Source organism: Podarcis vaucheri (assembly GCF_965113315.1).
Source record: "Podarcis vaucheri genome assembly, chromosome: 5".
Taxonomy (NCBI): Eukaryota; Metazoa; Chordata; class Lepidosauria; order Squamata; family Lacertidae; genus Podarcis; species Podarcis vaucheri.
In genome coordinates this window covers 35,648,047-35,662,202 of record NC_138763.1, presented here as the reverse complement: position 1 = coordinate 35,662,202, position 14,156 = coordinate 35,648,047, and the positions used below count along the sequence as shown (strand labels likewise).

The 14,156-nt window shown below is 39.3% G+C and overlaps 1 protein-coding gene across 7 annotated transcripts in view; it reads right to left on the bottom strand.

Moving 5' to 3' along the window:
- Positions 1-14,156, bottom strand: part of PIK3CB (phosphatidylinositol-4,5-bisphosphate 3-kinase catalytic subunit beta) — a 100,704-nt gene that overhangs the window by 44,035 nt on the left and 42,513 nt on the right. For 4 of the 7 annotated variants that reach the window (XM_082221733.1, XM_082221734.1, XM_082221732.1 and 1 more), the window contains one exon: positions 7,526-7,665. The exons of 1 other annotated variant lie outside the window; for it this stretch is intronic. The gene's annotated coding sequence lies outside the window, so the exon portion shown is untranslated. Of the gene's footprint in view, positions 1-7,525; positions 7,666-10,090; positions 10,110-14,156 lie in introns of those variants that run through there. 2 more of the 7 variants (XM_082221736.1, XM_082221737.1) reach the window with 2 other exon arrangements.

The window sequence follows — 14,156 nt, the reverse complement described above, 5'->3', positions numbered from 1 at the left end:
ATCAATACTTCAATCAATTTGTGTTCATTCTTAGTTTGTAAACCTTTAAGAGAGCTCAGTATAGGATCGCTCCAGTTTCCTTCAGTTCCGTTTCTGTTTTCATATGATTTATTTGTTCCTTTTTATTTCAATCCCTTTCTGTTTTCCAACAAATACCACCTACTTAAATTATTTTTCATTCCATTTGTATTTTTCTTTAGGCTTCTGCAATCTTTTATTAGAGTCCCCATCCCACACAAACTGTTGTGTGTGTTGCTTTTCATTCATTTAAAATGCTATTTCTCCCAGTTTTAGTTTGCTAGTTCAAGGCTTCATTCTCCTGCCTCCAATTTTAGGATGCCTGTCATTCCATTCCATTTAGTTCTTTCTGGTGAGTATTATTAATTTGTATTAAAGTTTTCTCCCCCCTTCTCTAGGTCTAGTATCTTCACATACACAGAGACATACTCAGCTATGGAAGCTTGTCCCTGAAGTACAATCCCAGTTGTGCTGCTCATTGCCAACCCATCATTACCCAATTATCCGGGGGCACCACCTTGTTGCCACCAGTTTCCAGACTGATTTCTATTTAACCCACCCCCACAAGATAAAGTCTGCCCTTGTAGGAAAACCACTACACCTATTCTACTGAAAGTGGCAGACTTTGGGATGTAGCCAATGCTTCAGCTCTTTCCATACAACATAATTTCCCAACCTGTCCCCTCAAATTCAGCACTGGAGGACTGGAGAGAGCAGGGGCATAAGAGGAAACAAAAGCCCTGCATTGGACAACCCTTTATCCCTTCAGAGGGGCCAACAAATTGCCTGTGAATTGCATCCAATTATGTGAAAAAAATAAAAGGTTAGAAAAATTTGTCAAGGTTCCCTGCACACACACAAAAACCCTGCAGTTTGACTGGTCCAGGAAGAGCTCTGTTGCCTTCAAGTTCCATCCATTTCTGTTTTCAGATTACCTGTTTCAGTCAATAGGATGGGAGAAACAGACTTTTGGATTTAAGAGATATGATGCAGACTTGAATAACAAGCCAAATCAGAAAGGCAGTGGATTCAACACAGTTCAAGTTGTTTTGTAATGCTACAGATACAACATGAATCCTGTGGCTGGTGCACACCACCAGTATTTATGGTTAACTTAGGTAAAAGATGGCATATACTGAATATCATTTAACAGAATGCCATTTTAAGACATATAGTGAATTTAATAATCTTTGGCCCCTGCTGGGTCTAAGGCTTAGATCACAAGGCCACAATCCCACATACGCTCAACCTTGAAGTAAGCCCCACTGAACACAATGGGACCTCCTTCTGAATTAACATGCACAGAACTGTGTCATATGTACTATGGCCTAGTTCCTGGGGCGTTAGGTCCCATCCAGTTCAACAGAAGTTCCTAGTGGGTATAGGAAGCAGACATATTATGCCAAGCCATTGGGACATTTAGCTCAGTACTGTTTATTGTTGATTGGCAGAAGCTCTCCAGGATTTCAGGCAGGAGTCTCTACCTGGAGATTCCAAATACTGACTGCATGCAATGCACATGCTCTCCTATTGAGCTATGGGCCTTCCCCAAGTAATCAGACTTGTAAGAGGCTTTTACTTCAGCATGGCTCATCAATGCAGTGTGTTTACCGGAAGGCATTATACGTTTCACAGTGGAAGAGCTATACTGTACACTGTTTCTCTGAAGGAGGGTATAAATAATTAAAAACAAAATGGCTTAACATTGAGCGGAAGCCCCTGCCTTTGTTCTGCACATCCCTTTTAAAGCACTCTTTAGTTTGCTTCCTAATTATTCTATTAAGAGTATGCATGGCATGCTCAGTAATTCGTAGCACTTCTCATTTGCTCTAATATAATAGAAAGAGATGCTGTAATGCCTTTTGGAACAGCATGCATCTGTATAGGTCAACTGCAGTTCAGAGGGTCAAGTTGTCAATGAATCAGTGTTCACAATGCTTATCCCAAACATGCAGAACTCACGTTATCTCAAAAAACTCACATGCTCCATTATAAAGTTGATCTTAATAATGGTTTCTTTTCCTGGCACTTTGTAGCGATTTTCAACATGACTACCTGACTCAGTCAGTAATTTAGTCTCACCCCTTTTCTAGCAACTTATAACTGTAATTAAATTTAAGACATAATAGAATCTGGGAATAAAAATGGGGCAGAACGGGGGGGGGGCTAGCTCATCCCTATTGAAGAGAGGGGCTCAATTATCAATAATTCTACCTAGATGCAAAACTGTAAAAGGAGGCACATGATTATTAAAAGTCTCTTTTCTTTCCAATACTTTTGTATCATAAAAGTAGATAAATATCTGTTTTCCAAATCTTCAGATTTTTGTTCTAATTTTAATTACATTGTTTCATTCATCACTGCTATCTATGATTTACTGTTAGAGGTAATTTAAAGGTGTTACTACACTACTGAAATGAAAAGTCTCTTAACATACACACACAAAAACACACACACTTCTGCTCTAAAGTCTTCTGCCACAGTGCAGGTTCTCAGCTGAGCGTCCTTGAACTTCTCCAAATCTTAGGTTCCTCTGTCTCAGACAATTCACAATCCAATGGCAAATTCACCCCACCAGTCTCTCTTATCTTTGTAACCCACTCGCTCCCTGCCAAAGGAAGTGTGAAAAAGAAAAGGATTTCCCTAGGTTTGAATACCATAATCAATAAATGGTTGGGCCAACCAGAAAATCTCGGGATCCTTGTTGTAGACAATATTGAGCATTAGAGTAACTATTCTAGGAGCTAAGGATATTTTGCGTCTTAGTGAAGAACTGAAGAAAGAGGTGAACCTAAAAAACTGCACATCAGCTGCTGTGTCCCCAGTTCAAACTGTAAGCCACAGGACCTAAAATTATATTGGCTGCATCTGAGAAAGAGGTGAGAAGGCAAGGCCCTTTCTGCTGGCTCTGTGGGAGCAAGCTCCCCTATGGCTCCTCCCTGAAACATTTTCTGCACTGACTATGCATTACAGCTGGTAATTTAGCTACTTCATACAATACCTGGAGGCACACCAGATCAGCCTATCTCCAAGCATCCACACAAAGATGAAATCTCAAGTACAGCTGTACACATGAAATATCTTGCACACACAGGTCAGCCTACAAATTTTATCTCTACTGTTGTGTAAGGGCATATTCTTACCAGGCATAATTTCATGACTATGAAAAGTACAGGGCCCATAACTCTCAGGGTCTGAACAAGACATGACGGAACAACCACCCATGAGAAAGGATGCCTCATATAAAAAAACCCCCAAAAACCACAAACCCAGACCAAAGGAAATAGTATCTCAAGATGTTGGCAAAATGAGGACCTTGTTTTCAAAACAGCCCAACACATTTTGGCCATTTGTTATTTAAAGATCTTCTTCAGAGGTCAAATGAACTGCAATGAGCCTGCAAATACATCAAATACAGCCTGCAAATACTTTCTGTTAAATACACAATCTATTCAAATTAGTGGGTAACTGACTGGGTCTCCAGTAAAGGTGAATAGATGATAAAATTAAAGTTGGCATGGGGAACTTGTGCACCTCTAGATGTTGCTGACAATATTAGGCTAGATGGAAAACAGGATAGCCTGGCATCAGGCAGCTTCCAACATACTTAATCCTCATGCCCAGTGGCTATATATGTGAAGAAGGCAAAGACTGATAAGACACATGGCTCCCGTGTAATTCCTACTTTGGCCCTCAAATTATCACCCAGTGAACTCTGCCGCACTTCTTTACAATAGGGGACTATTACCACAGCATAGCAGCTTTCATATAGGATGTTCCCCTCATAAGTAATTAGGAGGATTTCTTCTTTAGTAACCTTCAACCCATATCAATGCTTCAAGTATGTTTCATTACAAACCCTGATATTTCAATAAGTGATCACAGACTTTAACAACTACCCTGGAGAAACTAACATACATAACATTAAACATACTGTACCTTCTTGGTTAATGAAATGAAGTGACTAGCTATTTAATACTTCAAGACCCTGAAGCAGTTTTGTTCCGCTGATGAAATTGGCTGATGAAATTAAGAACTATTAATAAATATTCTCACCATTGCTTTGCTGTCATTTGGGAAAACTCTATTGCTCCCTCAATTTCCAAATAGCATCTTCAGGATTAAACACATTTATTGAAGAAGCACATTTGTTATATTCTGGAACAGGAAATTTCTGGACAAGGTGCACCTTTGTTATTTCTTCTCTATGTAACAGTATTTTCCTACATTGTCCTCTTTTGTATTTTTCTAATATTAAAAACATTACACCACACATTCACACTCCTTCTATAAGCAAACACTAATGAAGAGTAGAAACAGTAATATAGACATTCAATACTTTTAAATGAAATATTTTCATTCTTGTTACATTTCATAAGCTTTACACAGCTGCTTAGAACAATGACAGTGTGATTTTGTGGTCAGACCTGAATTCTGCAGGGCAACTTGATCCTATACATGCTTACTTGGATGTTAATTCCCACAGAGTTCAACGGGACTTACTCCCAAAGTAGTATGCATAGTACTGCAGACTCAGTCTGATCACTGAATTGTTCAATATTAGCAAAGCTTGCTGTAGTCAAGAGAATATTTGATTTCCTGAGCTATGAAAGACAGCCGTTGACAGGTCCTTCTGCACCATTACACAGAATATCCCCTTCCTGGATAGCAGTGAAGTTAGCTGGCAAGAAACCATTGTTTGAATGTCTGTGGCTACTCTGTCTTTCTCTTTTAATTGGAGCTTCTGTGATACACGAAACCTCGCTCAGGAGCAAAATACAGCTGTACCACAAGTATGTTTTTCAAGACTTGTAATATTTGGCCAGGATAATTCTAATTGAAGAACATATTTATTATACTGAAGAACTGTGAAAGTACAATGTTTGGAGATGTTAAAACAACCACTAGGAATGGTTTTTATTTCATCCAGAAACTTAGATTTCGCACTAACCAACACTGAAGAACTTATTGTGCAAACCTGTCTTTGACCACATGCATTTATAGAATGTATTTAAAAGATTTTTATCCTCCCTAACAAAGATTAAGCTGGTGTACAGCTGGTGTGGCATAGTAGCCAAGAATGCAAGCTGGGGGATTGTCTCTCAAATCTCACCTCAACTCCTAGGTAGAATGAAGTAATATTCAAAGTTTCTCATCTATAAAATGGGACAGTGATATTTACCTACATTATAGGAGACCCCCCCACACACACAATCTGGTGCCCTCCAGATGTTATGGACTACCACTAGCCACAGGATGGCCAATAGCCATGCTAGTTGAGGCTGACAGAAGTTGCAGTTCAAAACATCTGGATCCCCCAGGCTGGCGGTGGTGGTGTAAGGATTTCTGAGTACATTAAGAGTACTCAACACTCCAAGTAATATAAAAATGCTAAGTATTAGTATTATTGAAAACATAAATGGCTTATAAATGATTTTCATGAAGTCTATTCTGTTCTCATACCATCCACTGAAAAATAAACAGGAATTTGACAGTTGTAATCAATATCTCAACATTTAGTTCTAACTACCATGAATACCAAAAAGAACATTCCTATTTCTTTGTTCCTTTATGTGTCTAGTATTAGGTCCCAAGTTTCACTTTAGCTTTTACTCTCCGACATCTATCCCCAGGTATTATATATACACACAGAGATACTTTTCCTGGTTCTTTCAGTTTTTCACGGGGGGAACCCTGGGAAACATCCCGTTTCTCCCTAAGTATTAACCAATTTTTCAGGAAAAAAACTGGGGGGGGGGAGGAAAAATGGGGGGGATGTAGAGTTTACCCCTCCAATTTTCCATTTCTCCCTGGAGCTTCACATCTCTACCACAGGCCTGTTATAACTGCAAACATCTTCATACAGGAACATAAGCAATTGCTATTGACAAATACCACTGCACAGCAAGGTCAAGTGTTGGGTTAAGACCAGCAAGACCCAGGCACAAATCTACATTTGCTCATTAGGTGATGTTGGGCTAGTCAGAACTATGTATGTTATCTAAAGCTTCCTGAGGTACAGGCAGAGGCAGAAATAAAATATTTAATTTAAAGGGGGGCAGTCACAGAATGCTACTAAGTTCTCCTAAGAGTTGGTCGACTGAAATAAATTACTCTAAGTTAGTTCATCTATGTCAATGGGTTCACACTCAGTAGGTTTAGCATTTAGCATTGGTGCAACCCACTGTTTACCAGTATCAATTTGTTTTTATAATTCACACAGGTAACAAATTTGTGATCTTTCTTTCTATAACTTTAAAGGCTTAAAAACAACAACTTGACCACTCCTTTTTGACTGATCAAATACCCAATCACCGACCTTCAAGAAGCAAATCAAGAAGGATATTTTTTTTAAAAAAGGTAGTATTTTCTTGATTTTGCCTATCAACACTACATTTACTGGATTGGAAAGGTATCCAGTATGCCAACTGATTTAATGGGGGTCCTCAGTAATTAAGAGCCACAGAATTCTATTATATTCAGGCTCTTTAAGTGTCATAAATAGATGTGCCCCATAAGATAAATCAATGCTGAATGAGGAAAATGCATTAAAACAAAATAAAAATAAAAATGGGTAAATGGAGACTTCAAACCAAAAAAAAGCAAACAAGCTGCAATTCATTACTCAGCTACAGAAAAGTATGAGCAGTAGTTATAAGACAATACAGAAAACTTATTTTATCCTTTAGCAGCCTGCCTGAAGTAGAAGAAAACCATTCCCCTATGTATTTTTTATATACCTTGTGAGTTTTGTTTTGTTTCAACTGAAGCGTGACATTAAAAAAATAATAATAATCATAATCTCCCCCCCAGATTCCCATTTACAGATGCCATACAAGAATAATCAGGCCTGATAAATATCAAGTTCCTTTAATGACTAATAGGATGAAGTAGTAGGTGGAACTATGACTGTTCCAGAACACTTCCTGTTTACAACTACTTACAAAATCTCAGGAGCCTAGATTGGAACAGCTGCTTAGCTAGGCCTGAAGAATGAAGGTATCCAGTATGAGATTTCCTGCATTGTGCAGTGGCCCCAAAGTCTAACAATGGGAAATCCAGGTTCATTTCTGCAATCAAACATCTGTCCACACAAACCCAGATGCTACATGGCAGACACATAACTGTCTCATTTTTGTTTACTGAGAAAATTAGTGGAAAATCAACTTTAGTCAGGTGAGGTCTGCAGCCCCCTGCAGTTATTTTTCTTCTCAAAATATTGGATGGGTTTTGCAATGTGACACCTGTGCCTTCCCCAGATACTGTTGGGCTACAACTCACATCAGACCCAGTGAGAATGGCCAATAATCAAGGCTGATGGAAGCTTTAGTCCAGCAACACCTGGGGAGCCAGATTCTTCATTCTTGATGCAACCTCTATTTTGTCTAAGATCTACTGAACTCGGGCAAATTGTTACAGTGCAGACAAATGTTTAAGATAATTAACACAATGGTGTTTTCCCTTAAACAGAGTTAAATTTACAAAAATGTAATAAATAAAAATGTACCTTGAAAAAGGAAGAGCTTACATTTTTGCTTTTTCCCGGAGAACTCTTCTAATTTCATTCTGGCTATGTAAGCTTATTTGTACAAACCATCTTTTCTCCTGGTTTCCTTGGAAGGCTCTATCAGATGTTCAAAAGTTAGCCTTTAAGAAAAGAAGAAAAAGAAAGGGGAATTGGCATGTTTTTAAAATAATTACATGAAATGAAATTTTAAATTATTGAAACTCCAAATTAGCCCTTAATAAACACACATCCAGCCAAAATACTCTCCCTGAACATTCCACAGTACAACATCATGTGAAATCTACACAATTTTACTGTTGATAATAATAATAACAATAATGGTACTATAATAGTAATAATATATTCACTAATTTATTGGCTTAGATGCAGGGAAGCCAAAAAGTGCTCTTCAGATGTTGCTGGAACCCAACTCCCCTTAGGCTTGCTCTGGCATAGACAATAAGTGGCACTGCAGTAAACTATTCAACACAAGGAACTGAGTGCTACAAAACAACCTGAATGACAGCTCTGGCAGGTCATGCTTCTGAAGGAAAAGGACTGCTGAGGTCTTACCTAGAGCATGTCCATATACATTCAAAGCAACAGTGGAGAACCTCTAGCCTTCCATATGTTGTTCAACTACAACCCCCGTCATCTCTTACCATTGGCCATGTTGACTGGAGCTCTGCTGAGGGGAGTTAGAGTAAAACAACATCTAGAGGTCTACAGAGGTTCCCCATTTCTGTTCTAAAGGCTCTAAAACACAAAGGTAGGAGCCAACCACTGTGCCTCCTGCCCTGATATTTCCTGGGTGCTTTCACCCACCTGCTATGACTGTCATGGCTCTACATGGTTCTACTACAGCAATATGCAGTGGGATGGATGAGGAGATGACCAGCTGAAAAGAGCAAAAGATGCAGCAGCTGCACACCCTCTTACAGTATCAGAAGTACAAACACTGTATCAGTACAAAGCTTTGGAATCCCAGGAAGGAACTTTGCCTTAGGTTTGTGGCCAACTGCAAGCCTAGTATAGCTATTCAAAGTCAGCTTCAGATAACTTGTGTACACAAATGACAGATCTCTACTAAGTCATTACACATCAGAAGAAACATACCAGATGTTAAGAACTTCCTTATCACCTTTCAGCCTATGCTAATAAAATTAAATACACAGGATCAGTTAACAGGAAAGGAAGGGCATTTCCCCACTATTTTTTGGCAGTCTGGCTCAAATATTGTTTATTATCATCAGCGAGGGTACAAGAACTAGGGTACAAATTGCTGCTTCAGCTGTAATCCATTACCTCTGAGTCTACTTATAAGTGCCACCACCAATATCTCCAATAATGACAATGGTAGACAGAAGGTAACTTATTGATCCACTAACAGTGAAGGCCATTTATTTATTGTTAAATATATAGTCAGTGAAGGTTTCAAATGATAGCCAAGTAGATATAAAATCTGCAGTTGAATCCTACCAGAAATACGTTTCATCAATTTCAATGTGCTTTCTCTCAGAGTACAAGACTGCAGCCCTAATTCTTTGCATAACAGGTGCTCAGACTGCATTTGCACTTGTGTCTGCACTGTTGCAAAGCAAACTGTTCCACCACAAACCAGACCTGCATCAATAGTAATTATATAGCATCACACCACCCATTTAGGGGGAAATTCCACTGATAGTTATATAGCATTTTACCAATCAATGTAGTGCAGACACTGACATTACAATTTCCCCCTCTGGATTACCCATTTATATGGGTCAGTTTTCCACTGACCTGAAGCAGTATGCAGATTGCACAAGTTGGTTGTGCAACTGTATGCACGCAACACGAAGCCCCCATAGATCTGTACTACTGAACAAACAACCTAACTAGTAGCAGACTTTACTGATTTCAGCAGATGTGGGAAACCTGTGGCCCTCCAGGTACCGTTGTACTACAGTTCCCATCATCCCCAACCGCTGACCATGCTGGCTAAGCCTGATGGGATTCAAATCCAGGACATCTAGACAGCCATGGATTCCCCATTCCTGAATTACAATCTGCAGAAGAGTGGTGCAAGATTCCCAGTTCCGCAATCTCCAACTGCCACTGCTAATACAAGTCCAGTATGAGTCAAAGATTTTAGACAGAGGGGCTATGACCATGTATAGTAGATGATACTCCACAAATCTTCTCTGTGCTGGTTTGTTTGGAAATACATGTTGCTGTTTCCATCCTCCACCCTCCACCACACTGGCATGCACACACAAGCACTCGCATGCGCGTGCACACACACACTTATCCTCAAACACTCAAATCTGTCTCAATAATCCAGTTAACACAGAACACTCCAGCAAGTCAAAAAATCTCAAGTACGAAAGAGGAAACACACACCTATGGTAAAATCAGTTGTCAATTTCCTACATTCTTTCCCAAAAGAAAAAGAGAGAGAAGATCCTATATAAGTAAACATATCATATCATGGAACACAGTAGCATGCTATTAATATTACACTTGTATTACAGGGTAAAATATAAACATTGCTAAAATCTAGCAAGAACTGGTATTATCTTGCATTACCTTTCACAGGGATGAAAAGCTTCCAGTCCATAAAAACCCTTTTAGACTAGTGCAGCAAAGCTTTCACAAATAGGTTCTGCTGCAATCCAACACAGCGGATGAATTCACAGTTAGCTTCTCCTTGCCAAAGAAGAAAGCACTGCAGTCTCTTCTCTACCTTACAAAACCATCCTGGAAGTTAAACTGAAAATAAATCTGAAAGAGCCAGCAGGAGATGAGGGACTAAGCATTAAGGGCTGAAATTCTAGTTCTCAGCACAAACTCCACCAATTTCCATGAGGCTTACATAACAACTAAAAAAAAAAAGAACTCTAGGAAAGATAAGGGTCTGAAACTCAAGCTTTTTAGCTGCAACTGTTTCTTTTTCCGTGTTCCAAGAAATGTATTTCCTTACCAGCCAATGAGATCATATAATTAGAATATGAAGGGATTATTTCTGTAAACAACAATAAACATTTCACAAGAGTAGGGAAAATGAAATGCCATTTAAAATGGGGGCACTCAGACACAACTATTTCACATATGCCAAGAATGTTTTCGTCAACATATGAGTAATTATTTTACATTCAAAAAAAGAAAGGAATACCTAGCTTTCTGGCTGCAATACACATACCAACTGTACAGTGGAAAGACTTGCATTAATCAACGGATAAGATATTTTACTGCATTATATAGTCAAGACACATCACTGGTTTTGTTTTAACCACCTTTAGCATTTCTTTACTGATTACTGTATATGCAACACACACAAAGAGAGATACAAACATGCATCACTACAGATAAAAAGAACTCTACAGTTTATCCAGAAATAATTCAAAATTACCCCCACCCCCCATAACCAGAATCAATTTACTGTCTTCACCTGCAGTTTTGCAAAGATTACAAATTCTAATAACATTTTCAGAATGAAACTTCTATTTTCTGTTCTCTGTGAGATCTTTTAGAGAGCCTTAATTCACTGCTACATTTCTGTTAACATTTTGAAATCGTTTGTGGGCAACAGTTTTCCCTAGTTCCCTATTTATTTCCTGCACTATTTTAGTTTGCATTTAAATAAGTAACAGACAGACTTGGAGAGTCACAAATATTGCCCTATCAATCTTGCTATCAATCTCCTCAAATTGCTGATCAGTTAAGGCCACATCCACACCATATATTTAAAGCATTATTATACCATGTTAACATTCACGGCTTTCTCCCAAAGAATCCTGGGAACTGTAGTTTGTTAAGGTTACTGAGAGTTGATAGGAGTCCCTTGTTCCCCTCAAAGCTACAATTCCCAGAGTGGTTTAACAAGCAATCCCTCTTCCCAGGACCATGGGAATTAGAGCTCTGCAAGACCAATAGAGGTCTCATAACAACTTTCGGTTAGTAGCCTTAACAAGCTAGAGTTGCCAGGATTCTTGTGGGAGAAACCATGGCTGTTAAAGAGATACAGTATACAGCAGGGATATCCAACAGGTCAATCACAATCTACTGGTAGATCCCCGGGAGGTTTTGGTAGATCTCAGTCGATCACTGGGTCCCTTTTCTTGGCGTTGGCAAAAGAGAATCCGGTCCCGCCCCTGGCTCCGCCCCCCATTGTTGCACAACCTGCAGAACGTAAGACAGAATTTACTCAGTGAGGATGTTTGTTTGCCAGCGATCTGTTGATGAATGGTGGTTCCCCTTGAGCTTAGGCTTTGAATCTTCAAAATTGGGGCTTTCCTCCTGCCTAAAAAAAGCTCAACAATAGTGACCTGATCAATGCCAGTTTTTAATTCTGTGAATAGATCACAGTCTCTTGGGAGTTGGCCACCCCTGGTATACAGTAATAGTGCTTTAAATGTATGGTGTGGGTGTGGCCTTAAGTTGCATTCACTTAAAGGCTTGTGCACCAGTGCAGGAGAGCAACAGCCACAATAGCACCTTCATCTCTTTCAGCAGATATAGAACAAGATCTGCCTCCCAAGCAGATGTGAGGAGGGAGACTGTTGTGCTTATGAGTATAACCGGTGATACGATAAAGAAGTAAAAGAGAAGTAGAAGCCCAAAGCAGTCTACCGAGAAGCAAACACATTTAAATTATTGTAACCTGCACCTGAAACGCAATGTGGGTTGATAAAGGCAAGAATTTCCATAGCAAGATCTAAGTGGCTTACCATGCATCTATACCTGATACATGGCGAATTCTACCTATTCCTTCAAAGGATGATAAATATAACCAATTTACCATGAGGTCATATGTACATCTCGTTAAGTAATCTTCTGAATCCACTCACAATGTACACAAATAGGCGAGGAAGCTCTGCTGAAGCCTCACAGTCAAAAAGATGTATATACAAGCTATTGTGGGTAAAAACTAACAGGGACAAATTAAGCTGTAGGTTAAAAGATTAAAATTACTCTTCTTTCATCATTAGGAAAAGAAAAACCCCAGCAATGGAAGAGGGAGCCTATCCCTGTGCTAGCTGTCTTCTCCTAATACCCCATGTGGGACCCTCACGCACCTAAAGTCTCCACTTGTGGGGTAAAATGTCTCCCTTAGGAACAGTTCTGCCACAAGCTGCCTTTCAAAGTAGCCCACTATGAAAATCAACTGACATCTCCATCTATTTGCAGCATAGGGCTGCTGGAAGGGGTGAGGAGTGCCAGCAGAATCAGGGCAGAGGATCTATCTGAGGTGGGCAGTGTCTACCTCCAATTCAGCTTGGAACAATTAGAGAAGTGATGTGCACATGACCCTTGTTCTGAATTCTCATCCCATTCCTAGTAAAGCAAACCGTGGCTTTTCTTCTTCTTCAAGCAACACATATCACTGTGATGTTCTTTTATGTTTCCAGTTAGGATCATGATGTTGTTTAATGAGTGCATACAACTTCTGAACTGGAACTTTCTCCTTTACTATACTTTGCTATACTATGCAGTTCCCCTCTTCTATCTTGCTTTATTTAAAGAAGAAGTACACAACTTTGCACAGAGATCAGCTCATTAAATTGTTTTGTAATGCAGTGAACATGCTTTTAGGGCATACAGCAAAAAAAGTGCTCTTGGGCAAAAATAGTGTACAAAAAACCACATTTTTATTCAATTTGGTATTTAAATATATGTAGGAATGCTAGAGTGATATGTTTTCTTAAAGCTAGCTTCAGAAACACAGGAATTCCATCTGTGCTTTCAGACAGAGAGTGGTAGTTCATAAAACTTGTGTAATAATTGTATCATAACTCTGTATTTTGGTTAAAAGCTGGTTTTTCCTGGGACTTTCCATGCTGTATCAGTTCTCAAGGTATAAGAAATTTCTGTCTATTAAAAGTTCCTGTTTCTCCCTGCTGGGTTGCAGCAGGAACAACACATATACACACTACAGTACTTTAGAGACTAGTGATCTGAAAGCCAGGCCTGTGATGCGTCCTCATCGCCACTGACGACTACAAATTGCCCTAGGTGACCAGGCGGTGTCTCACACTCCCTGACACCAATGTAAGTCTAAACCCACTTTAAAAAAAAAAGCCAAAGCATGCTCAGTTCAGCCCCAATTTGCAGTGCAAGACTACGCCTATTTAACTAAGAAGCAAGTCCCCCCCCCCCTGCAGAAGGACTTGCTCCCATAAAAGCATGACAGGACCACAGCCTTAAGCATGTATTCACGTACCAGAATTGCTGCTTTGCTTTACAACAGCCTCCACCAACCAAGTCCTGGCTAGGGCTAATGTGACTTGAATCCAAAACATCTGCAAGGCACCAGACCGATTAACATTGTTTAATGAAGAGCTGTGCCATTGTATCTTTTCTCCATAATTTAAGAAAATTGTGATAAAGAATAATAGAAATCCAATTTTGAATTCTGCCTTTGGAAAGAGATTCCTTTAGATCTATGTAAGACCTTCTTGTGTATTTATTTATAGGCCATCTTTCTGGTGAAATAAAGAAGGCAGCAAACAACAACAGTGAAAAAGAAACACATTTACAACTGGCTACAGGTTATAAATCAAGCTTGTACAAAAATCCACGACCATGATTTAAATTAGCAGTAGGCAGAGCCCATCCTAAATAGTTGCATCCAAAATGCCTGCCTGCAAGAGAT